The sequence below is a fragment of the Falco peregrinus genome, chromosome 5 (genome assembly GCF_023634155.1).
Source record: "Falco peregrinus isolate bFalPer1 chromosome 5, bFalPer1.pri, whole genome shotgun sequence".
Lineage (NCBI taxonomy): Eukaryota > Metazoa > Chordata > Aves > Falconiformes > Falconidae > Falco > Falco peregrinus.
Window position 1 is genome coordinate 32,749,184 of NC_073725.1, and position 13,519 is coordinate 32,762,702.

A 13,519-nucleotide genomic window follows, 5' to 3' on the forward strand; every position below is an offset into this window, starting at 1 on the left:
TCTCTATTTAAATGCATCATCTGATGTGAGTAGGTAGATTTAAAGAGTTTACTTCTGGATGTCCAAATGTGTGCCTTTTCATGAATGTAAGAGCAGTGAGTATCTCAACCACTAAGTTGCAACATTCAATTAGAGGTCAGCTGTCTGATCCTTACAGGTTTGTTGTCTATAGTCTTTTTTTGCTGCTCTTGTCTGGAAAGACCAGACTAGTGCTCTTTCTCCTTCTATTGCTGTTTTGAATGTATTTAGAGCTAGAAAGTGAAACAGAACAAGGTCTTACAAAAAAAAAGATTAGTCAGGATGAGTTTGGTACAGTGCTCTGGGTCATGCTCTGTTTGTGTTGAGAAAGGTATGTGCTCTGAATAATTAGAAAAGATAAGGTGGGCACCTGAAGGAGATAAGGAGACCATCAATTCAGGAAATCATTGAACAAAGAAAATTGAAAGATTTACTCCACCTAGATCCCACCTATTATGAATGGAATGATTGGGTGTCAAAATCAAATGAGTATTTATGTAAAGATGTTGTGTAACCTCTCAGGGAAAACTGTATAAAATACCTAACTTTTCACTGAAAAATTTGGAGCTAGTTTGTCTGGTGCGAATCGGCTAGCTCCCCAATGTTGAACAAAATAAATACCTTTGCTGCTTAAAGACAAAAATTCGTCTCTGAGCAGTTACTCTGTGCCTTTTTGGCATCAAAAGGAATAAGCTATTAACACTATTAAAATATGTAAAAATAAGGTTGTATGGTCTTTATCAAATTAAAAGTAATTTCCTTAGAAAACTTTTTCTTGCTTGATTAAAAAGTTATAGTAATGATTGGGGGGAAAGTATATGTCTTGTACATAAAATGAATTGAAGCAGATACAACAAATGCCAAAGATTGGTTTACAATATTATCACAAAATATATGTATACTGCACTGAATTCCCTTTAGATTTGGTGCAAAAAATCCAGCACAGATTTTGAGGACATACTGTCAGGTTGTTTGCATGCATTTAATAGTGATGCATCTCATTTTTGTGTGCTGGATCTCAATTTAGTTTTCACTTTTACCTTTTCTCTGTTGCCTAGAACATATATATTCCAAACAGCTCTTCTTTCTTCAGATACATCTTGCTTTCTGATTTAACTGTGATGATCAAGACTTCTGACATCATAACCATTAACTTTCCAGCTTTATAGTAGTGCTGTTGAACACTTCTAGAATTTTGTTGCTCAAAATTGCATGCACTCCGTTGTCTTTGTAATGACTTTGAGAGCTCATTAAACAAACACTCTTCATCACTTGCATATCTGATATTTAGGCCACCTTCAACAGGGCTTTTCAGGGATTAAAACCCAGTACTTTTATTTTTTTAATGTGATTTTCCTGGCTTTGGGGTTCTTTATTGCAACCACTTTGTGGAAGGAAAAAAAAAATAAATGACATCTACTTAGAGTCTGTTTGGTCAGTTACCTAGAAACAGTGTTAAATATTCCATCCATTACGTCTGAACTATGCTATGAAATAGTTTCTGCTGCTAATTTTTGCTCAGGTTTTGTGAAAGAATCAGGTTCTGTGCATGCATTATAGTGTTTTCAAAAGGGTTTCTTGTTAACCACTAGTCACATCTGGTTTTAATAGGTGTATTAACTTGAAATCTTCTGTTCTTTGGGACAGTCCTCTCTCACTTCCGTAATGTTTCTTGATCCTGATGGGGAAATTATTTCATCTTTCTACTTTGCTATTTTAAGGTAGCCAAGCCTGCAAAGTAGGGTTGGTTTGTTTGGTTTTAATCCCCGGAGAAGTAAATAAATCTGAAATGGGAAGAGCAATCAAGAAAAAATTGTGAGGTACTGAATACTGCTAGGTCTTCTGATGGTTAATTTTGAATATTTTTTTCTAACCATACTCAAACAATAGTATAGATTTATAAATATATTTCCTTAAAAATAATCTCGATCTTTTTCAGCTAGCATCAATTTTAGTGTCAGTTAGTGGTGGAAGCAGCCTTATTGATATGTCTGTGTGTATGCTTGAGAAGAAAAAAACCCGACTTTCAACGTTCCATATTTTTTCTTTTCTATTTGGGAAATGCAAGCAGTTTGAGAGCCATTGTTGTTTCTTGGTGAAGAAAGAATTGGGACTTCTTTGTGTTGGCCTTTTTGTGATGCAGCAGGTAGGTGGGGGTGCTTTTCAGTACTTCAGGGAAAGCTTTTCAGTATTCTGCCTCAAATGATAATGGCTCCAGTGCAGAAGGATCAGAAGACCACTGTTCAGGAAATAGCTGCTTCTTGCACTGCAGAATAGTGGCGCTGATTTTAATGTTTATAAAGTTTCTGTTACATTGTTACACGTTTTATTTTTAATTCAGGATACCTCTTGGCCCCTGTACTGAACATCACATAAACCAGACTAAAAACATTTAAAGTCAATATTGAAATTAAGCAACTTTTCAGAGCCCACAACAGCCAGTGGAGCTAAAATGATATCTTGATAGTCAAAGTCAGAATAGCAAAGCCTTTTATGTTGTTAGAGCACTCGGCTATAATAAATGAATAGGCATAATGGGATTTTGGAGGATACAGGCACCTACCCCCTATATGTAATGCTGCTTAATGCTTTCTGTTGCAAGTCTCTGTGTTCAGTTGGTTGTATGAAGCATGGGAAAACTGGTTACTTCTGTTTCAGTGAAGTATTTTGACACATCCACTTTCTAGTAGGACTTTGGAATTTGGTGTTGGGATGGTCCCGAGGAGAGAAAAGGATGAATCGTACAGGCCTCCTTATATACGCTTGTGAGTGTTACTGTATGACTCATCATATATGTGCCTCCTTACCTCATATTCTTAGGAAGTACAGCACTGCTTTCACGCCCTTCAATTTGTCAAATTTGTAAAATTTAAAGAAGTTATACATTTATAAAATTTATGAAAATTGTAGCTTTTATTTCTGTGATGAGTACTTCACACAAGGTGGACAAGTGACAGATGCAAACAACTGCAAGGGGAGAAAGAGATATATTTATAATGTGTGTGGTATCTTGCAAGCAGGATGCTTTACCTTAGCATGGATTTTTCCTTGGGATGTTGGGTAAAAGGCCATATAAACGTGTTAAAGGGATAAACGTAATGTTGCATTGGTGTTGCTATTAGTTTTGGTGTGTCCTAATTTGTGAGTTGTTTTCTGCACAATGTATTGAACCATACCACTAACCTTCAGTAAATATTGGTACTGGACAAGTTAAACCTTTTAAAATGAAAAATACAAATCTCTAATAACTAGCAATACCTGTGGAAAAGTTGTAAAATTGCAGAAGCCATGATTTACTTCAGTTCTAACCTACTTGGGACAAAACCAGCCAGTTGGAATTTTTTTTTAAGTGAATAAGAATTAAATTCCTGATACTTGGAAATGCATATTTCTTTTCTATTCTTGTCAGCCCTAAGGGAAATCAGAAAAGTTTAAGTGTTAATTGAAAATCCACCCTTTCCAAAGATAGCAAATAAAGGATAAATTCCTTAGACCAGACTTGTTCATTTTTGCTGAAGGTAGTTTCATGTTTCTGTTCAGCATTTTAATTTAAATAGGAGCAAACATGAAGTATGATCCTGTAAGCCTGGGTGGGGGTGGGGGGAAGACTTCACTTACTAGAAGTCAAGTGTTCCCCTGGAGCAGTATCTTTTATGGAATTAGAGTATCAGGAAGTCAGGTAGACTACCTTTGTCCTTTAATCAGAGTAGGCTGAGACTGATTTTTCTAATACCTCTCTCTGACATATTGTGAAATGCACAGAGATCTCGGAGATCTTTTATCTTTAACACAAAGCATCTTGTTGTATCATGTCATGTTAGCGTATGAAGTAACACAACCATGATATACAAAGGCTGAAATACCCAAATACAACAAAGCATTGTGTATTTGAAATTTGCCAAAGTAAGGAAGGTAGCAGGAACCATTAAAAAGCTTTGCCTTTCCTGATCTGGCAGAGAAACAGATGAAGATGGAAGCAGAAGAGTGGCATGTGGAAGGTCCTGACTAGTATCTGTGTCACAGGTATAAGCAAAAAGCCCAGAAAAGATGATATGCCATTTAGAGAGTTGTCAGCATGAATGATGAGGATACAATAGAATTGTTCACCAATGTGACCAGTCTGGTGAAGTACCTTGTAAGAGGGAAGAGCTACACACAGCTGAAGAAAGGGTGGGACATGTTAGAAGGCTGTTCTGCAGGAATCCTTCACGTGTGGATGGCATGGCAATATGTGATCACTACTTAAAGATAGACTGATAAGTTTATATCAATCTTAATTTTAAAAAACAATTGTGATATACGATTTTTTTTTTCCTGGTCATCTTTTATATGTTGTTTTACACTTAGCCTCAAGATGTTCTGTACCTGGGAAAATTTACCAAATCTACAGTATTTTTTGGGGGGGTTGTCTTGCATATGTAGTTAGTTTAATCATCTGTTGGTAGTAGACTGTTTGTAGATTATGGAATTTTATATTTAGCTAATCAGAACAATGAAGTTGAAATAAAAGGAACAGGAAGCAGGAATATTCATTGAAGGAGGATGGTCTTCAACATGTTTAGAGATGTTTCTCTGATGCATGTCTATAACCTACTTACAGATACATGAAACAGATGGACCTTAGGGATTCAATCTAATCTGTGTAGAAACTATGTAGAGATTAGTACTTTTTGGGACTATACTGAATTAATACATCCGTTCGTAGCCAACATTACCCACTTTGGGATAATAAGCAATAACATATACTTACGGGATGTTACAGCATCTGCCTGCATAGGAGAGAGCTGCTATATATAAGCATAGTAATGACAAGATACAAAATAATAGTGTGTCAGGGAGAATCATGCAAATACTTTGATGCTAAATTCTGGGAGGCAGATGTTCTTCCACTCCCCCAAAAAATCATTACAAGATGTTCACAGATGGGGTTGAGAATGGGGAGAAGAGATATTCTGCAAACTGTCCAACCTGGCCCTCAGTAGAAGTAAAGGAAATCCCAAAATTGTTCTCATCTAACAAACCCCTGAGAATGTTCAGGGACGATTTTGCCAGAGTAAGAAAGGAAGTTGGCTTTGGCTATTGTTAGGCCCATTGTATAAGTATTTGCTCAAAGTATTGTCTTTTCTGTATGTAAATAATAGGGAGTGTATTCCATGTGGATTTTGTAAACTTCTAAAGTGCTTTTTGAAAGGGCACAACATTACTGGGATTCTTCTTCAAACATGTGTGAAGCATTTTAGTATCCTCTGTAGCAGGGAAGTGGAGTCAGCTGTAGCAGTTTAGTAATATTTTGGCATAGGTCAGGCAAATCCTTCGAGGCAAAATGTCTAGACCGATTTGGGGATTTTCCTGTGGGTTCATTCTTTGTTAAAGAGATCAGTGTCTGTCAAATTAATATTGCCAGGAGCAACAGGCGATTAAATGAACAGCAGCGGACAAATTGTTGACTAAAACCTTGGCAACTTTGGGAGCAAGGGTCAGATTCAGAAAAAGGGCTGAATGGTCAAAATGTAATGGAGGCAGAATGTGGTCATTTAAATCTAATGCTGGAATCCTGAGAAAGAACCCACTGCTCACCTCCCTCCTAAGACTAAAGATATCTGAATATTCAAGACATCTCAACTTCTCTTTTTTTTTTACATTCACCAAACAAGAAACTTTGTTTATGCCAAGGCATCTAAGTTATGGCAAGGCTGAACAGCTTAATATTTACCTCCTGTAAACATTCACTTGGAGAGAAAAGTTTTTAGCTTGATACTGTTCAGTCGTGATTTGGTGATGTGGATCAAAGCTCTTTGTTTTTGTAGTGTAGAAACACTGAAAAAGAGATCACCATTGTTTTTAACATGACAAAAAGTAGGTAAGATACATAGATTTTATCATAAGCTGTAATGGGTTGTTTCTTGGCCTTCAATTTACCTCATTTTTCTTCAAATGTATTTTGCGGTTTCTGTATGCTCTGTGTGTGTATGGACATCTATTTTGTTTTCCACCATCCCCAGCTTTCATCACCAACTTTGCTTTTGTATTTTGCAGTTGTATGTTCAGGTCTTCTGAATATATGCCATGTAACATTATTGTTGTGTTTTTCCTAATTCTGCATTCTGGGCTGTGTCTATAGGTTTTCTTCCTTTTCATCAACTGTATTCTGAAATACTGAATCAAGAATTGATTTGTGAATGAGAAGAACTAGCTAAAATAATAGTAATGTACTACTTGTATGATCTGTATGACAGTACTACAAGCCAATGCTCTTCATGCATGGAGTTCTAAAGACAGCATACTTCCACCTGCCTATGAAATTTAATAGGTAATTACAGTTTTAGTGTAACTGCCTACTTGATTGGTCCAAATCAACCTACTTGGCTGAATAGTGAAGTAGCATGGAATATTTCAGTTCGTTGAAATTCCTACTGCAGTTCCTTTGATGGTATAATAATACAGATTTTAATTAGCTGTATACTAGTGTCAAGATGGGGGATATCTGTGAGTTTTTCAATGTGCAATCTAAGCATATGAAATAACCTAACAAAAGAAACCTTTCTGCTGATTTGTCCATGGGTCATTAGGATTTTAGATCTGATTGTTTGACAAGGAAATCTGTGTAGCTCCTAAATGTTGGAAGAAAACAAAGTATCTCATTTCTCCTTATATGAGAAGTTTTTACTTTTTTAACAGCATCTCTTCAGTGTTGTGGTCCATTTCAGCTTGGATTTTATTTCTGGTTTTAATCCCATTAAAAAAAAATATTTCTTTGGAAGTTCAGTAGAACCTGAGTTCTGTTCCATTTCATTCCTGCTGAAAACTGGTAATTTTTTGGTTTTGATGCAAAATTCCAATGGAGCTAATTTTTTGATTATGCAGATTTGCAGAGGATTTTGATCTGCCCTTCTCCATTCATCTTCAGGCTGATGCACACAGACTGTTGCTTAAATACATGGTTGTCAGCCTCGCCTAAATTAATATCCTAATTTGTGAAGTCTTTATGTTGGGAGTCCTGAGATGTTTTCAAAAGAGATTTTACGGTTACTTCATCTGGCATCTATTTACCCTAGCAGCTTTGTTCTGCGATTTAGAGGAATAAGAATTTTTTCCCCTTTCCCTGTCCCTTAAAACCTACCCAATTCTACAGAATTCTTTTCAAGATAAATATACTAAGTGAATTTTGTCAGTAATGCCTTCATTTATTCAAAACCTGAAGCTAGATTGGTGGTCTGTTGAGAAAACTATGCTAGTTTAGATAGCTCTGTACTTGATTAGTTTTTTGGCGCAATGGTAGAGCCAGGATTTTGTATGAATCCCCACCTTGCCCTAATTAATTTCTGCCACAGGAATGTTTGGAGAAATTCTAATGCCTTGCATAAGAAAAAAAAAAAAAAAGTCTTTTTGCTAATGGGATAATTACTTCCATTTTATGGCACTCCTCATCCTGTAGGATCTCAAAGCACTTGCAAATCCACATATTGGCTCTTGTAACTGGTGCAGTGGTGCAAAGCTGCCACACCCTGGGTAAAATCTGGGATCTCTGTAGCAGTCAAAAGGCATTTTGAATTCAGGTACTATTTGGAGGGTGTATGTTAGAGGGAGACCCACTGCAATTATTCTAGTTGGAAGTTAGACTGGATTGTGAGGGTATTGTTGTGTTACTGGATTTACCCTTATAAGTGTTCTGTATCCACAAGAATCACCCATTTGGCACAGGCTCAAAAAATGCTGAATAGCGAGTGAGAATCACTATGCAGCATATGGGAGACCACCCATCTAAATTGTCATCTGCTGCTTGTTTTGAGAAAACTAAGAAGAAAACAAGGTAGTGATGCTAGAGCTTTTAATCTCATAGCTACTGACAGTTTAGTGTCTCTTAGAAGGCACGGAAAAGGACCATTTATGATCTTACATAATTTCAAGAGGTGATTCTCAAGTAAATTGTTCTGAGAATGTGAATAATCTTACCTGTTAAAAATATTTTTAAAATAAAGCATCCATTTTAACTTGGCCTGAATTTGGCTCACCTCTGCTTCTAAGGCTGATTAAATTTCCCCTTGTTTGCTTAATGTTAGAACTTGGTATATTTAGAACTCTCTTTACTGGGAGAATGTAAACAATCACTCTTTTACATTTTCTTAGAATAACCTAAATACTCTATAGTCTTCTACATTGGGACAGTATTTTTTGTCTGTCTTGTCCATATAACCATTTGCCAAATATTTTTCTAATTTACAAGATAATTTTCTAAAGTGTAAACAATGAGTCCTAACAACATATTTTGACTACTACTGTTGCCACATAGAATATTAACATTTTCTTCATGGCATTGTAACTAAATTAGGACTTTTTTTAAAAGCTGAAATTGTATATGAGCTATGAAATTCCATGTTCAGCTGCATGCTCAAAATGACTCCTGTGTGCTTTTCTGATACCAGAAAAATCAATATTGTCTTATGGTTACTCAGGACCTGTTTTATGAAATCAATCTAATTAATAACTAGCTCTTAGTTGTATTAGGTATTTAATCTTTATAGCAATACTAATGTTTATTCTCACCTAGTTGGTGTTCTCATTTTTATTATACTAGTTTGTATGGACTTTGAAGTAATATTAGGAATATATCTACTGGTATGGCACAAAGAAAGACTGTTTGGTGATCTGTTAGTTTCAGGATTGTATGTGTAAAATGGGACTTCACCAGCAGTGATACTCATCCCAGTTACCAGTCGTATGGACACAATGCATTCCGAGTCCTGGCTGCTAGGGCATCTTGTGCCCACACTGCAAATGATGTGCTTCAGCAAGTGCCCTTGCGTATGACTTTTCACCTTGATTCCACCAGAAGGGAAATGACTTTGAGCTTTCCAGCAGCACAGTCAAGGGCATTTTGTATGGTTCTGAGTCGGGATGCAGGAAAGATTTGCACAAAAAAGAACTTCTCCTGCACACTACACTGGTAACGTAGACACAACCCTTGGCATTTCTTTTTTTTTTTTTTGCCTGCTGGTGCCCTTCTTTCCTCAGCAAAGCACCTCCAGTTATTCTTGATTAAATTTTTATTCCTTAATAGCAAAGCTGCACTTTCCACCCTCTCTCTATAGGTTGATCATGATTTGTCTAGTAGAACCTAGAAGACCTCATTCTCCGGAAGGATTGAATTATAGATGGGTATGTAAGGGTCAGGGCTCTCTATCTAGTTTTCAAAAAATACTAGTTTTTATCAAAATGATAGTATTAGTGATTTTATGATTTTGGTGTGAAGTTGAGCACACGTACTTCTTTTCTGGGATGGTTGGTTTGTTTGGACCTCTGCTTTTGCAGAGACAGAAGCAGTAGCAGCCAGGATAAGATTAAGACTTAAAAAGTAGGCTTTAATCATAAATCATTTAGGTTGGAAAAGACCTTTAAGATGATCAGTTCCAACCATTAGCCTAACGCTGCCAAGTCCACCACTAAACCATGTCCCTAAGCATCACATCTACACATCTTTTAAATACCTCCAGGGATGGTGACTCTACCACTTCTCTGGACAGCCTGTTCCAATGCTTGACCACCCTTTTGGTGAAGAAGTTTTTCTTAATATCCAATTTAAACCTTCCCTGGTGCGACTTGAGGCAATGATACAAACTATCATAATAATCTTCTAGAGTATCTGCAAGTATCTTGAGGCATGGATTTAAGAGCAGAAAAGGTAGTTTATGCTTTCTCAAAAGAATTTTCAAACTTGCTCTTTTTGTTTCTTTTATCCAGAGTCACACTTAAGGATGCTGGGGCTGGGACCTAGTTTTGTGATTATGCTTCAGCTTCTGTTTCATTTTGAGGTCAGAGCTGGAAAATGACAGTCAATAAAACGGATATATTTTCTAATTGTCGGTTTACCTTATTTCAATGTTATTGTTGTAGTGATTCATTGATGAATCTAAATCAAAGTAAATGACTTCTTAGCAATTTTGATAGAATAGGGCACTGAAAACAAGGGGTTTTCAATCCAGGTCATTAGTCCTAGATCCTATCTTTTCACCTGTGATTTGTTGCTTAGCAGTTAAAGGAATTTGTCCCAGATGGACAGAAATATCCACATAATTTTTTTTCTTAGATCTCACACAATGATTTTAATTTATGCTCAGAAGTGCAAACTTTTATATTAGTTCTCTGCATCCATATGCATTTCTGAATCCCACTGAGTTTCTGCTTTTACATGTTGTGACAGTGAATTTTTCAAGCAAATTTGTTTTTAAAGAAACAAACAAAAAAAAGCAAAGTTATCCCTAACCTTAGCTAGCAGCTAAAACAGTGATAGGGAAAGCACATTTCTTGCCACCCACACTGCATGTTTGTGCTCCGCATTCTTGCTTCTATGGGACTCCTACTGCCTAGCAGTGAGTTGTGTACAGTGAAGAGTAATTGTCAGCCTCAACATAAAGAGAGATTATAAACTACTTTCTAAGAAGACTAATAGGAAGAAAATGTGCAGCTGACTTGATTTGGGAGCTCGTATGTCTACAGCAGGAGTATAGAACATGATTGCTGGTGATGGCAGTGTGAAATGCATTCATTGACCCAGAACATTTATTCCAGAAAGGGAAGAACCAAAATTACTCTTTCATTTTTAACTTTTACTATTAAGAAGATACTTGAAAGCATTGCTTGTTCTTAATTCTTGTCTCAATAATATTTTAAACCTTCAATTGTACGTTTTGTTCAATTTTATAGAATCTTAGAATGATTTATGTTGGAAAAGACCCTTAAGATCATGTTTTCAATCAAAATTGACACAGGTGTAGAGTTCAGTGATGTTAGGTCCCTATATAGTTTTCAAAAAATCAGTGAGTGTGAGGAGCAGGGAAACTCAAATGAATGCCTTCATTGAGAGGAGGCTGGAGCCTCAGAGCCTTCAGGCGCTTAGGCTTTCAGCTCCATGGCTGAAATGCAAATTCAGCTGATGTCCTCGGTTTTTCTTGGTCATACACCTTTCAGCACATGGGATCTCGGAACCAATCTATGTATAAATTCTTTAAGAGGTATTCAGTGGACTTAGGATCACCTCAAGTACCAAAATATTTCACTGTGCAGTCTGGAAGTATTCAGGGGATCTGATGATAGAGTGTAGGGAAATCATGGCATGTTTGGAGTTACTGCAGTTACTGCAGTGACAGGCATTGGGATATAGATACAGATCTGTAGAAAACCAGGCTTGCTTAAGTCTGTTACACAGTAAATTGCTGTATCTTTATTCTCTTCACTGTGATACTCAAGTTTCCTTATTCACATGTTTCCTCTTCCTGTTATTTCTCACTTAGCTTGATGTATTGCTATAGGCTGAGTGCTTGTTGCAAATCCACTGTTGGATTTGGCACTTTTTGGTTTCCATGGTAATGAACATGGCAAAAATAATTCTTTATAAAAGACAATAAAAACAGGCCAGTTCAGGTTCAACAAGAGCTTGTGTCTGCTGCTATTTTAGCTTAGTAAAACGCTCCTGATGATGAACGTTCATGATGTACTCTGGCATTTCAGCAGTGAAAAATTTATTTGCAAGGATCTGGAAAAATCATAAAGCTCTGCTATCATTATTAATTAGTTATACATTTAAATTGCAAGTGCTCTGATACTGTTATAGAATGGATTTACATCAAGGGTAAAATGGAGATGCTGCTGACAATGGAAAAAGTACTAAGGATGACACAGCCAATGATTACAGAAGTGTAAGAGACTGATTCTATACAGGCTTTAATGGTACCTATGTAAAGGAGCAAATCTGAAGATTTTCTTTCAGTTAATAAAGAATATTGATTTTGCTTCCTTATTGTAAAACTAAGGAATGATGAAAAAATAAGAAAATGACAGTGCTGTAGTGAAAATTTTAATTTCGTCTGTGTTTGTTCTGCTGTATGTTTACCGGTTCCCATGTATCTATTCAAAATCTTTTATCAGTATAAAGATACAGTAAAATAGTGCATATTAACAGTAAAAGCAATTATTAATGTTAAATACTGTGTTTTTAATAATTTTATTTGTTCCAAGTATTATATTGGAAACAAGTTAGCTTATGGACTATTATTAAGTACCAGGGAAATACAGGCTGTGTAGCTGCTCCGTTTTCTAACCCCTTGTTTGATGTTTATGGCTAAGCAACAACAGTATAGTTTGCATTTTAAGAAGTAATATTATTTATCAATATATTTTCAAACTTATCTAGGGGGCAGGGGAAGAAGAATTGGTTTAATGCCAAAATCTGGATCTCACTCCACCCACAGCACTGTATTCAAACATCCACTCTTGGAAAACAAACAAAAAAACCCACCCACAAAAAAGTTCCCCAAACTACCTATTAGAATGCCTTTGAATATTCAGCAGTTCAAAAACGTTTTTAAATATCATATTTCCTTCTGTGTCATTTAAAGAGCTAAACTAATCTATTTTCTTTCTTTTGTGGATATTTTTTGTGCCAATATGTACAGATGTTTCCACCATTTCAAATCTGTGGTCTGAAACTTAAATTATGTCTATTGTTTCACAAAGCTATGTGTGCATGTCAAGTTCAGTTAACTGTACTCTGTCAAACTTTATGTTAAAAAGCTTTTCAGTCAAAAAGAGACTTTAGAAATAGTAAGAGTTTTAAACAGATTGTTATAATGTAAATCGGCTCTAGGTGTACAGTGAAATACATACAGACAACTCAGGATGAGAATGTTGTGTGCCTGGGTCAGTAAGAATTTTCCTCATGGGAATTTTACAACTTTTTATTGTAGGCACTCCCTGATAACGCTTTGTTTGTTAACTGAATTTCTTAGAACAATATAGAAGCCTTCAAATTCTGCACCGTAAATATGGATTTAAAATTCCACATGTGGAGCTGCTTAGCATATGGATAATATATAAACTAAACTGGTCTTGAGCTGATACTTCCATTTCATTGTTCTTCTCTGACATCAGTGTATCAGACTTGCAGAAGAGTACACTGTGACAGTATGTTTAGGTTTAAACAATTACAGATAATTAGAGTGGTAAATGTCATGATGTACAAGTGTTAGTGAAGTATGGTTTTTATTATTACTTTGCTTTGTGTCATATTTTATCCCTTGAAGGCAGTAATACCCTCAAGATGCTTTAGCCCATTTATGGAACTTCTCCACTCCCTATTAATTATCTGTAATTAAGACCTTGCTAAAAAGTTGGAATTGCTTAGTCTTGTCCTAGTATCATTTGTTACACATCTATTTAAAAACAATTTTTATTGAAAGTAAATTCTTTCACAGATAAATTTTTCTGAAATTTTCTTTCCCATTCCAAAGGAAGAAAAAAAAAATAAAATCTGTATGTTATTCACATTAGTAGAAAATAGCTTGCATTTTCCTTAAAATCAAACAAAACACTAAATGTTATGCTAATATTTGGAACTGAAAGTTACAAGGCCATTCGGGTTTCATTGGCAATGTGTCTCTGGACCTCTTTACTGAAGAGATTGCTCAGTTTTACATATTCTGGAGCTAGAGTTTCCTATTTCTTTATC

At 35.9% G+C, this 13,519-nt stretch overlaps 1 protein-coding gene across 3 annotated transcripts in view; it reads left to right on the plus strand.

Annotated features, from left to right (window-relative positions):
- CRPPA (CDP-L-ribitol pyrophosphorylase A) overlaps positions 1-13,519 on the plus strand; it is a 125,457-nt gene that overhangs the window by 27,576 nt on the left and 84,362 nt on the right. The gene's annotated exons all lie outside the window — the stretch shown is intronic.